Source organism: Poeciliopsis prolifica, unplaced genomic scaffold, assembly GCF_027474105.1.
Source record: "Poeciliopsis prolifica strain line A6 unplaced genomic scaffold, Auburn_PproV2 SCAFFOLD007, whole genome shotgun sequence".
Taxonomy (NCBI): domain Eukaryota; kingdom Metazoa; phylum Chordata; class Actinopteri; order Cyprinodontiformes; family Poeciliidae; genus Poeciliopsis; species Poeciliopsis prolifica.
In genome coordinates, this window is record NW_026562382.1 from 13,177,902 (window position 1) to 13,191,492 (window position 13,591).

The window sequence follows — 13,591 nt, forward strand, 5'->3', positions numbered from 1 at the left end:
TTATCCATCATAGTTTCACAGTTAGTCTCCAGTCACTGAGAAATGGTTTTTATTTTTAACTCGGAGCAAACTTGAAATTAGGTGAGATGCCAGAATTGGAGATAATGAACTTATAACAACAAGGAAAAGAAAAATGTCGCAGCTAGCTTTAGTAATTAACTTTCATTATAAAAAAACAAAAAACAGCTAAAAGGAGGAGATAAAGAAATGTTAGATAAGAAATCTTAAACAGTTTGGGAAATGTTACATCTTCAAGCTTCACACATCTCCAGCGCCCTCTGTTGGACAGATTGGTTAAAAGCCCAACCAATGTTTAACTGTGTGCCTGATGCTATCATGTAACACTATAAACCTGTCTGACAGGAAAGCTGCCATCTCTTTTTTCCAGCTGAGCTACATATCAGTTCATTGCATATTCCATATTATTGTAGGACTGTGTCCGAGGGGCCGAGCATGTGAATGTGTTTAAATGTCCATGCGTGTTGTACAGCAGCTTGGCTGTGTGTGGTAGGACGTTTTGCCTCTGACTAATGGACTCATTAGAACAGGAGCGGTGCACATGTGCTCCAGCTGGGCTGTCTTCTCGCAGCCTCTGCTCTCATTAATGTTCGGCTCACGGTGTGGTGTAGGTAGGCGACTGAGTTTCCCTGCTCATTTGGTTGAGTTTGAATGTCTGTGTGCCAGTGCTGTGCTGCTGTGTGTGTGTGTGAGATGTTTCACTCGCAACTTATTTAATTTACTCAAAGTGGAAATCCAGTTTGCAAACACCTGGCAGATATAAAACCAAACTTTTACTTACTGTAAATATACACTACATGTAGATCTTGCTCTCCTCCGAGGGCCACCAGATGTTCTCCTGCCAGCTCAGCCTTGTAAACATCGACTGAAGCAGTGATGCACTATGTTGTTAAAATTTTAAAGGGTTAAGTCTGGCCTTGAGAGCACCATCTCTACCCCTTCTAATTGATTTAGAGCTGCAAGAAGAGCAGAGTTCAGCTGGTTCTGTTGCTGAGGAAGTAGAAAGAGCCACCATGCAGTAATACAGATGAGAAATAGAAGGCATCAATGCAATATTTGTGAAGGATTCATGTGAGACTACATGGAAGGAGCATATTTAATAACAAATCCCTTGCTATTAAATATACTGAAGGTTTGCTTTCCGTGCTGCCGGCCAGGGTCTTGTTTGGTCGTCATTACTCCAGCAACAAAGATTGATCTAAGAAATTATTTAGGGAAGCTAAAACAACAGAAGACAGAGGGAAGAGAAGGAGAAAGCAATAAACAATACAACTATTAAACTTTCATCTTCCGGGTAGTTTCATTTAGTTCCAGATAAGTGGAAAAGTGCTTTGCTAAAGTATCTATAACACTTGGACTTGTGTATGGTTTTGTTAAGTTACAGCCACAAGCTTTGAAATATTTCATGTGAGAAATGAAACACAAAGTAGTTCATAATAGTGAGGGCTTATTTATGCAGGGAGGCTGGTGTCCATCACCAGCGGACATTGGGTGAGAGGCAGACAGATGGCATTTCATCCCATTTTAGCTGGTTTTGTATCTTTATGGTTGTTGTCCTGCTGAAATGTGAAACTTCAGCATCTCTCTAGTGTTTTGCTGCCTCTAGAATGTTTTCTTCCAGCATTTTTCTATCTCTAGCTCCATTCACGTTCCAGGCAACTTAAACTGTCTTTCCTGTGTGTGCAGAAGAAACTTATCCTCATAGCCTGATCCTGCCACCACCATGTTTCATGGTAGGTTTGGTATGTTTAGGTTATGGATTTTTCTACCGTGCATCACATTTAGACCAGAAAGCTTAATTTTGCCTTATTTTACCTGAGCTCCGTATTTAACCTGTGGTTAGGTGTTAGAAATAAAATTTGACAAAAAAATATCAAGGTTTACAAGTACCTTTTAGTACATACTTGTACTAAAATGGATCAAGGTTTAATCTGATTGATCAGCTTGGAAGCCGACAAAAAAACTAACTAGAAAAAGTCTGACATGTGACCGTAAAGGTAATAAATCCTCATTTAGATAATTGTTTGCAACACCACTTATAATATTTTTATAGTTGTTGGAATTACAGCTTTAGGAGAGATGTAAAGTGAGGAGCAGATGGTGTGTGAAATGAGGTGAAGCTTGTGGTCATCCTGTCCAGCAGCCTGTAGAGATAAGCCTGACAAGCTGTTTTTGTACATTTTGACTTGAAAGAGTAAATCTTGGAGTACACACACACACACACACGCACACACACACACACACACACGCACACACACACACACACACACCACCACACACACACACACACACACACACACACACACACATACTTGTGGTTTTGCTGAAATTGAGTAATGTGAGACATTTATTGAACAAAAAAGCAGCAGGGGGCTGATCTTTTAATAGTATGGCACATTACTATTTTGAAAATATCTGGCTTATTTCCTCAGCTTCACATTATTGATCTAACTTATTATTATTGATTTAACTTATTATTTAACAACAAAAGAAGTATTCATTTTCTAAAGATGATCCTAACAACCCCAGACAACCATATCTCATATTTGCTGTGAAAAAATTAGACTGCAAAGGTATTACAAGCACAGTCACGTATGTGCTTTTCTTTTCAACTCACACTGATGCTGGGCTTTCCACCAAGATAAAGTCACAACAAATCACAGACAAGGAACAAAAAAAAAAGCTTTGCTTTATTTCTTGAAACTCTTAGAGCAGAGCTCATTAGGTCTGGGCAAAGACAAATATAAGGACAAACCCACACACTCTGTTTCCTACTGCAACCCTACAATCGTGGATCTGTGGTTGCATTCGTTAACTGAAATGCCACGGTATCCATGTGTAGATGTTCAGCGTTTTGTTTGTGCACATAAAACCCCCCCACCTTGCTGTACCTCAATAAAGAAAAAAAAATGCTTGTGTGTGTACATCTGCAAGGAGCTTAATGGCTGAGCTTGTGTCAAGCCGGTGAAACATGACCATTCATATGGTAATAACCAGGCGAAAAAGAAGACAATAAATCGCTTCACGTCCTCTGAGACTGTGCTGAGGAGCGAGCAGAAGCCACTGATCTGGAGGCTTCCGATGGGTCACCATCCGACTCCTATCTTTGAGTCCAGGGATGCCGGGCTTCTGTTCAGTGAGGTGCATGCTGGAGCTGCTGCAAGGTGCCTCTGCCAAGAAGGTGGGAGATGGAGCTACTCAAGAGCTTCTGTATTAGGAAAACAGACTAAAATCAGGTGATTGGACTTTTTCTTTTCTTGAATAATTATTTTCAGATTGTGTTCCTGTTAATTGAGATGTAATTCTTATTTATGTATTCAAGTTTGTTTTCATAGGAACTTGAATATGTAGTGCCGTGTCCTAAACTGCGAACTCAGTTCCAAACCAATCGAGATGGATACTTAGCATCGTCTGGGAGGAGCTAAGTCAGTTTCCTGAAGCTTCCTCATTGTTGTTCAAATTTTGCTTTACAATCTTAGCTTTCAGAGCACAAACATTAGTAGAAGTGCACAGGCCTGGACAATTTGTTGCAGCTTAAAACTGATCCTGGTGGCTGTCTCCACTCTCAGAGCTGATTTATAAGCATGTTAGTGGATGACTGAAGCATTCTGCCGCTCTAAGCGAGAGGAGTAAGTTATTTTACTCCAGTGCAGCTGAGGACTGAATGCTGCTTTCCAGCTTTGAGCATAATACTCTTATTTCAGGGCGGTGCGTTAACGCTGAGGCTCCTGCACTGGTCACGCTTGTCACACAGATGTCGCGCTTCACAAATCACACACATGAATACACACTAACCCCACAGGCAGAATGAAAACACTCAAACAATGAGACAGTATTGTTTTTTTTGTTTCTCAATAATATTTTTTCACTTTGTGTTTTTAATTTCTATTAGAATTTAAAAATAACCTAGAGGTGCAGATGTGATAAAAATGTAATTATTTAATAGTATTTTAATAGGTATGAAATTAAAGTCTGCTTTACTCCTGTGGTTTCTGAAAGCCCTCCATTGTGCTGTGTAATGTTGTTTTGCGCCATTTCTGCTGCTGCTGTTCCTGTAGGTGAGACACGTGTTTGCACATCGTGAAGTCCTGGCTGATGGCCAGAATAGCTGCACAGCTCAGTGCATTCTGGGAGTAGCATGTGTAAATGAAGCCGACATGAATGGGGTTGGATCAGAGCCAGACCAGTTCGACTCTCGCATATGAACCAACGGTTTGCTTCATTTACATACTTGAGGACGCTGGTGGACAATATGTCCTATTGTTCCAACCTTCTCTACTGCAAACCTGACTCCAAACCATTTGTTTTTTTAACTTTTTTCCTTACTTTTAGTTTAACCTTGAACCTTTTAATACATTACACCCACCTATTGTAGAATATTTTATATGTGCAACAAAAATAGTGCATAAATCTAAAGTGAATAGGAAAAGAAATTACAAAAATTTTCAACATTTATTAATTAATAAAAATCTGAAAACTATAAGATGGCATTTGTGCCAAAAATTTTCTGTCCAGCCACCTTTTAGCTGCATTTTTTTTTTTTTTTTGCAGTATGTCAGTTTTGCACATTGAAAGGACTGAATTTTTTCCACACTGTTCTTTGCAATAGTTCAAGTGATGTCACCATTCCATTGTAACTTTGGCAATGTGTTTAGGGACATTGTCTTGCTGGAAGGTTGAACTTCATGGTCTCAAGTCTCCTGCCACCTCTAACACAGTGAACCCAATAATTTTTAAATGCTTCCCTGCTCCAACACAGCTGCATCGAATGAATGCGTCACTACTAAGCCTCTGCATGGATGAATGACTGCTGATGAGCAAATCCAGCCTTTTGATTCAGGTGTGTTGAAAATGTTGCAGACTCTCTGGGACTGGAGGTGGGCACTGCCACAGAGTTCAACATGTTTTCTTCTAGAATTACATTCATTCATGCTATTGTCAGCTCTGACCAGCATTCCTAACAATTTTTTTTTTTTTCGACAGTATCTTAGTAAGTACATGGAGCTTTGAGGTGGTAAAGAGAAAATGTGAGAACATTCAATTGAGATAAAGAATAACTGAGAATACTTTGAATTTGTTGATGGCATATTAGCAGGTTAATGCGTCCTTGCACTTATGTCTGTGTGGTCTTGCTTCTTTATTTCTCCCAGAACTGATCTAAGTGTGTTTCTCTGTTGTGTATGTATACAGTAGTAGTGTTGATTTGTGACTTGTTAATTATGGCTGCCCCTCTAGCCTGCTCCCTGAAACAGTGCACAGCTGCAGGCTCCCCAGTGTAAAGCAGAGTTGCATCTAATGTCTTATTATTCACGCTGTCTGTCTGCTCACCAGCCATACTGAGCCTAAGGGACGAAGGGGGAATTTTGGTCTGTGTGTGTATGTGTTTGGGATGAGGGGGTTATGAATTAACAAAGTGGTAATGGAGGGTTAGTTGGCTCTCCTAATTGGTTGGCACTACTTAATTAAAAGCGATGCGACACTGTGATTGGAGCTATTGATGGATGGAGGGACGGCACGGCGCCTTAAGATCAGAGTAATCAGATTGTGTGTGTGTGTGTGTGTGTGTGGTGTGTGTGTGTGTGTGTGTATTAGCGACATGTGCGTCTATTGAAAGGAAGAGGAAGTCATTACCTTTTAATCATGTCCTCCTCTATTTCTCATTTTTCTCTCTTTTCTCTTTTTGTCATCATTTCTTCCTTTTGTGTCAGAAATTCTCCAGTCAGCTCCACCTCCTGATGTTTCGCCAGCTGGCTCCCAGTTTCAGTTTCATTATCAGCTTCAATCAACCCTCTCTTTTCTGTAATACTTACCCTTCTTCCTCTTGATTCGGACTTACTCTAAGTCTTTTCAGTGTTTTTTTTTCTTTCTTTAATTATTTATCAGTGCACCTACAGCTACTTCTGTTCAATTTATGCTTTAGCATACATATTTCTTATAGCCTTAAGTTTATCTATATTGGAGCGGAATGTGCCATTCGGTATGTCATCTAAATGGATTTGGCCTTGAATCAGGTTCTGAATCAGGTTCTGAATCGCTGTAAACTCCTGAAGTGAATGAACAATTGCTGTTTGCACATTTTTCAGTTTCAAAGCAATTCAAGGCCCAATTTCTTTTTTTTTTCTTCTTTAACTTAGCACAAGACTGCAAATTTATTATGACTACAAAATAGGTTTTGTTTATTGTTTTTTTTTATTGGAATACATTTTCAGCAGTCTGTACTGTTCTCCTACCAATGAGCAGCCACTAATTGTGAATGATTGTGAACAGAAACTTTATTTTAAAGAAACAAAATCCCACAAAATCAGTGATCCGCTAAAAAAATATGTTTAAGAACTTTGTCGAATGCTGCTGAGCACAGTGCCAAAGTGTTTGTTGTAGCTGGTCATCAGGCTTGCACACGTCTCATGAGGGATTTGGTCAGCTCCAAACTGCCATAGGATCATTAACAGAAGGCCAAAGGTCAATCCCTATCTTTACTATAATAATTTTAACAATGTGACTGTAATCATTTCCGGTCTTGTACCTACAGTCTTGTCTCTGATGTCTTTTTGCAGCTCCCTGGTCTTAAATATGTCTGAAAAGAAATTTAGGGATAAGAAATTGATCAATGTAATTGTCATTTTGGGAAAATAACAGATAGGTTTAAGCAAGAATTTTGAACTATTTAATCTGCTCTGCTAGAATTATGATATGCTGTTAAACATTTTGGTATTTTACACTTGTTCTACAAATCTCTAGATGAGGACATATGACTGTGACTAACCAGTCTATAGGTGCCAGAAAGTTTCTGGAAATGACTGAAATCAATATTTCTAAGTGGTAAGGCCAGCTCTGTGGATTTTTTTTTTGGTTCACTATTTTGCTCCTGAACATATCTGAGGGGCTGTGGGCAAAGTCAGCAAAACAGCAAAGATTGTAGGCGCCTTCCTGACAGCTCCAATGACATGTCTAACTCTGCAAAGCTCCATCACCCTCCAAAGGCTGTACTTGAGCAATTTACAGGCAGCAGTTTGGACTCAACAATGTGTCCTGTGTGTTCCAGACGTCCCCTCTAACATGCCATTAGGACAGGCAACATTTAACACAGTCATTGGAATGCAACACTTCCTTTCCTTTTTGAATGAAGAAATTAATATGGGAGTTTTCCTTTTTTTATGTTGTTCTTCCTCTGTTTTGACAGTATTTGATATTTTTAAAATCCCTTCCTTACACGTAAAACCTCAACATGACATTACGGAAATAAACAAAATAATCCTGTTTGAATTTGTCACTGCTTCCATGCAGGGCTGCAGAAAATATGAATTCACAGTCCTCATCATACTATTAAAGTGCAATATTGCAACTGCATATGACCACTTGAATGCTGTAATTTGATAGATATGAAATGTAAAGTAAAATATTAACATTTAATGAACATTATAGTTTCATTCTGCGATCATGAATGCCATGAGTACAACATTGTTGAGGTGATTCAAAATGTGTTTGTTGCCACAACAATTAGTCTCGATATTCATCTGGATAATAACATTTCTCAGTTTTTATAAAGCTGTTTTAGTGTTCATAATTATACTTCTTATCAATGAAACGTAGATGGTTAAGAAGAGTTTTGTATGATTTCCACTTATTTAATGTTTAATTGGTTTGGCAGTTGTCAGTTAGTCTAAAAATTGTTCACACATATGTTTAAAGTATTTAAATTTAATTTTACCAACATGTTACTTCTACTTGTGAGTATTCATCTTTTGAAATTGCTCAGCCAAAGTTCAGATTTGACTTTGACATAGCATATGCGGAGGTAGCTACAGATTAGGGTGACGTTTTGAGGTTGAACCTTCCAACCTCAAAAACTTGAAGCTCATCCCTAAAAATAAATTTTAAAACATGAAAAAGGCAGACAGTTTTAAAAAGTATTTTTAACTTGTAACTTTTTTTGATTGTTAATGAAAACATTAACAGTAATGTTTTCATTAACATTAGTTTTTCTTATTTTTAGCCTTTAGTTGTTTGTCATTTCCTTTAACTAAGCAATAATGAAAATACCAAAATCTGCCAAGAGTATGAATCATTTTACCATCCTATTTAACTACCAGCCTGAACCTTCACAAGAAAATGCATTTGGTTCTATAAAAGCAACAGTGGTTATTAATTTACCTCACATATTGAATTGAATAGCTTGCACAGGATTTTCCCCATAAACCTCCTCAGAGAAGGCGATTAGCCCAGCAGTGAAAGGCCTAAAGAAACAGACAGGATGTTCTTTTCTCTGAAAGTGTTTGGCTATATTCATTAGCTTTTCACTACCAAACATTAATTAGCCTAATCATATGCAGCCATTCACTGAATGTGTGTGCCACAGGGCAAATAGGTGGCTAATGTCTAAAATGAAATACAGATGCAGAGCCGCTCAGACATGCAGACATCCATCCCCTCCTCTTCGGAGGAGGCTGAGGAAACCCGTGAGACTCCTGGAGTACTCTATCTCCAGCCAGTCTAAATACAGGGGTGGATTTTCCTTAACATCAAAGGGAGACTAATCTCACCCTTCAGTAGCTTCCTCTGGTTGATTTTTTCCCCCCACAAAGCAGTTTTTAGGTAGAAATTGTTGAAGAATTACAATGTTGATCTCAAAGTTACCAACCTCATCCCTCACTTGATATTTCTGATTCTTTGTTTCTTAATCCTCATGTTTGATTTTTGTTGCTCTGCTTTGAAACAAGCTGTCTTCGTGTGGTGTAACCTGACTTGTGTGAACGTGTCATAACAAGCTAATGAAGGCTCTTCACAGTTGTTGTACAGTGGAAGTACTGTGTAGGATTGGTATGTGGGAAAGGTGGGGGGCAGGGGTCTGCTTTGACACCCTAATCCTGCAGCCAAGCTTGGCTTTGTGGAAACCTTCGCTGGGAGGAGAGTGAACAAGGGAAGGATGGAAATGGTGAAAGAGAGAGAGAGGTGGGGGGACAGTTGGGGGGTGATAGCAGAGGGGGTGCTGCGAGTGGAGGGTTAGAGAGAGAGGGAAGGGAGTGAAAGGACGGCAGGATGAGGGAGATGGGGTTCGATCATTCTCCTGCTCTGACTTTGAAAGGAAACAAAGAATGGCAGAGTAGCCTGATTTATGACAGCAGGACGTGTTAGACTGTTTTAGCTGGTTAGCCTCAGCTGACCCTATGGCCTCTTATTCTGATCCTTCTTCCATCACTGCTCTGTTTGCTGAAGACCTCACCGTGCTGCAGCCTCCTCTGGCTTCTGTGAGTTACTCTGCCTGTCTTTATAGTTTGCTACAGGTCTTATGTGTGTATGTGTTTTTTTTAGATCCTATTATTATTAACCAAACATTTTAGGTCCTAGATAGTCTGTAAATGCCCTGTGGTGTTTCTCATATGTATTTTTGCCTTTTTCTTTTCTTATCCGATGTGAATGCACAAGTATATCCAGTCAAAGTTGGATCAGAGAAATACTTTACATCCTAAAATTAGATCACTTTGCATCTCAATATTCCATTCCTGCAAACATGTACCAAAAAAAATGAAAGATTCAAATGACAGTGACATATAAAACCTAAGCCAAATGTGCAGGAGAGCTTCTGCTGACAGACAGCTGGTCACATCTGCTTTTTCTGCCGCAATTAATGCACAAGCCCAGAGAGTAGTTTCTCCCCGTGCCTAAATATTTAGTTGTGGTTTCTGTGTCTGAAGGGCAGACAGTTTGATTGCTGGCTCAGCAGCGGAGTTGGCACGTTTGTGGGTCAGGCTGGCACGGGATCTGACATTGTGGAAAGGGTGGGGCCATCTTTTTGGCTGGTGGTCATTCAAGAAGAGGGGGTTGGAGTCTGGTGCAGACATGAAGGTTTATTTCAGGGGTTCAAGGATTTCAGTGGCAGAGGAGGAACAAATTTATAATGCAATAATTGCAGCACCATATGTTTATAGAATGATTTATATATTCTTGAGGAGGAATTTAAGTTACCACAAACCGGACACATTGATTTTGGTTCAGTTTTACTAATTGTTCCTTTTATGTTTCTGTTTGCAAGAGATGGACAAAGAGAACCTAAATGTAGAACTCAGGATATTAAAACACCCAACAAAAAATCCAAATTCATTTAAATAATCACGTATCAAAAATAGTAAATATAACCTAAAACACAATAACTATCATAGTAAGCTGAAAATTAAGTAATCTTTCTCACATGGAGAGAAGAATAAATCTACAAGTGGCAATTGATAACAAAACAAGAGTAAACACACACACGAAAGAATAGACACATTTCAAACGCAGTCTAAGGCTTTCTAAATATAGTGGAATACTTGGGAAATATTGTTTAATTACATTACATTAATAATGAATGTGTTCAGTGCACCTATAATTTCTGAAACCTAAGTTGATGCTGCCAACATTTCCAAATCCGTCATATTTCATGACAGACAGCACTTAAAGGCTCAAAAGGATAAAATAGAACAACACTTTGTTCTCTTGGGAGCCTTCCTCTTATCCGCTCTCTTGCAGCCACAGTAAATCTTGCATTTCTCACAATGCCAAAGAAAATACATCTTTTTACATCCCCAGACTTCATTGAAAGTTTAACTCTTCTTTACTCATTAGCCGCCTCTACTTCGAAGTGTTATTAGTGCAGCCTGCTATTGCTTAGTATGGTATGTTCATTGATCGGGAAGAGATTTTTGACTTCCATTGTTTTTTTTTATATAGAACAGATTGTTAATTAAACACATGAGAATAGTAGCTATAAAAAACCAATGCAACACTCTTTAATACTTGGAGTGCAGTCAGGATAAGAACTTTGACGTTATTGGATTAGTTTTTGTGATCTATTACAGACTTGATCTGTTGCTGCCGCACAGATGGGCACACAGAGATTCACATACACTTTTACATACCAACCTCCTCTGCCTGAGGGTTCTGATTGTTAGAACCCTCTGATTGTTGATAGCATGTGTTTATTCTTCCATATGTGTGTTTAATGGGTCACAAGCGCAAACAGCTTCACATACTATCAAATTTAAATTCTGGCCGGGGTGACACAAAGTTTAAGGTAACCACATAAAATTATTGAATCCTCCTCCAACGCCCCCAGGAGATTTCTCTTTTTGATTTCTCTGCTTAGCAGACTGAAGGTGATTGAAAAGAGAGAAAGTGTCTGGAGGTCAGGAGATGACAGGAAGGCTTCTGTGTGTCGTCAGCGAGGACTTAGTGGCTGGGATGATGTTGGAAGAGGTTTGAGTGGAAGGATAAAGGGAACAAAGGAGAAGGCTTATTATTAAGATGGATCCTGGCCGAGAGGAGATGCAGTCCTTCAGCTGAGCCCATCCTGCTTATTCTCTTTGATGATATGAGAAAGTCCCTTAGCTCTGTGTCAAGCTTTTGTTTATTTCCCATCTGACACATTCCTACTCTGTTTTGTTTTACGGTGTTTCCAATCTTCTAAAGTGTGTAATTTGAGGACTTTTCTGTACATGGCTCAGAGGTGAAGGTGGTCAAATGTTGTAAATTTCCCAGAAGCTGCAGAACCTTCATTCCCACTGTGCAATTTACCATAGTTGCAAAGCCGTCCTCTATCTATCTTTCCATCTGTGTCCTCCCCACCATTCCCATTACCCATACGCACCTCCATACGCACCTCCCGCCTCCCTCTGTTATTCCCCAGTCAGCAGGCACATATTGACCTTTGAATCCTCCCGTTTTGCTCCTATGGAGGTACTTAAAGGTCTAAGAGAGAGGAAATAGATTCAGTCAGTAAGTAATGCACATCATTTATGAGCACACACTGATGTGCACCCTTCCAGAGGAAATTTTGCAACTCTTTACTTCAAGATGTAGGTCCTGTCTTCACTAAGATGGATATCGAAATCAACTTGTTCAGTTCTTGGATGGAGGAAAGATCAGTGCTTCTGATCTTCTCTGCTTACCAAATTGTTTGTGGCAGTTTGGCTCAGATATTTAGGGAAACAAAGATTTTATCCATGTTACCCCTTTCCAAACCCATGCAAACAGAGTCTATCTTAGTTTTCTTCACTATGATTTTGGTTTTAACCTTATTGACAGAAGGGGATCATCTTCTGCTCTGACTGCAGCTGGGGGGACTGCTGGGTGAGGACTGGGTGTGTCTTTGTCCTTAGGAGTGGGTAATGACAGCTCCTGTTGGTCTCTGAGACAGAGCAGGAACAGTCCATGCATTCTCACCAATCTCCATAAGTCTCCAATGACACCAAAAAGTCACCAGATTCACTGCTAAGGCTTTTCTTTTCTTCTCTTCTCTTTGCTCTTCTTTTTTTCTTTTTTTTTCTAAAAATTAGCTACATTTAGCGGCTAAGTTGCCAACTTGGCAACTCTGGGAATTTATGTTACTCTTGTCTCCAGCTCCTGGCACAGAATATGTATTACAAACCTTTGACTTTTTTTTTTAAAAAGCAAAAATTATTTTTTGGGAATCAAATATTTAGTGTGGTGTAACAAGGGGCTAGGGATAGGAGGTGACTGTTACACAACACTCAAAACTATTCCATAATATTTTATGACAAAGTTGCTTGTTCTTGGATCAGAAGATTAGTTTTACTGAGACATAACTCCATGGATCAGCGTGTTCTCCGGGCGGCCTGACCTCGCAGGCCGTGAGCCAGAATTCGGAGCTGTCGCAGAGAATAGTGGACCTCTATTGTGCGTTTGTCAAACTGGATGGCTGCTGCGGTGTGCAAACAAACACGCTGGCACGCACACAGACACTCACTGATGTTCTCACACACACACACACAAACAGAGAATTTATCACCCGAACGAGTCAGTGTCAGGTCAGACGGCTTAGCCTGTGGACAGCATTGCATTGTTGCTGGCCTCCATCTCTCTCGGACATTTAACAGTGCAGGCATTCAGTTGTTACTGGTGACTCAGGAGCAGTGGGCAGCGTTGCACACAACACCTGCCTTCACATTATCACACAGTTGTTCTGAAGAGGCTTAAAGAGCAGAGTACAAACAGAAATGAATCCAATAAGCTGTAAGTAGCGATGTGGAGTCATTCACAGTAACTTGCAAAAGAATTGATGTCACTTAAATTGTTTCACATTCAGTCCCGTTAGAGATTTAATGCGATAGACCAATGCTGAGTAATGGATATTTGTAAAGAGAAAGGAAAATGATACCTGGTTGAACAAATGTTGAAAATTGGAAACGTTTGTGGAGTGCATTTGTATTTAGTTAAGAAAAAAAACACTACTTTTGTAAGGTTTGCCAAAAACCATGTAGAAGATATTGCAAATGTTTAGCAGAATGTGATGTCATTTGATTGGACCAAAATATTCCTTTTTTGCAAGATGGTAGTGGCAGCATCAAGCTGTGGGGATGCGTTTTTCCCCCTGAAAGGACAGAGAAGCTTGTCAGAGTTCATGGGGAGATAGATGGTGCTACATACAAGAACACTCATAGACATTTTGCATCCAATCTGCCTGAAGAATAATAAACAAATGTTTAATCATTTAAATCTGGAAGCATTGGATAATTCTGAGTCTTCAGATGAATGTATTCTTTGTGAAATGTTGGGTCAGCTGTCATGATCCCCTCACTGT

The 13,591-nt window shown here is 39.5% G+C and overlaps 1 protein-coding gene across 12 annotated transcripts in view; it reads left to right on the plus strand.

Moving 5' to 3' along the window:
* The window catches only part of dip2a (disco-interacting protein 2 homolog A), an 83,273-nt gene that overhangs the window by 31,917 nt on the left and 37,765 nt on the right, over nt 1-13,591 (plus strand). The window lies entirely within an intron of this gene.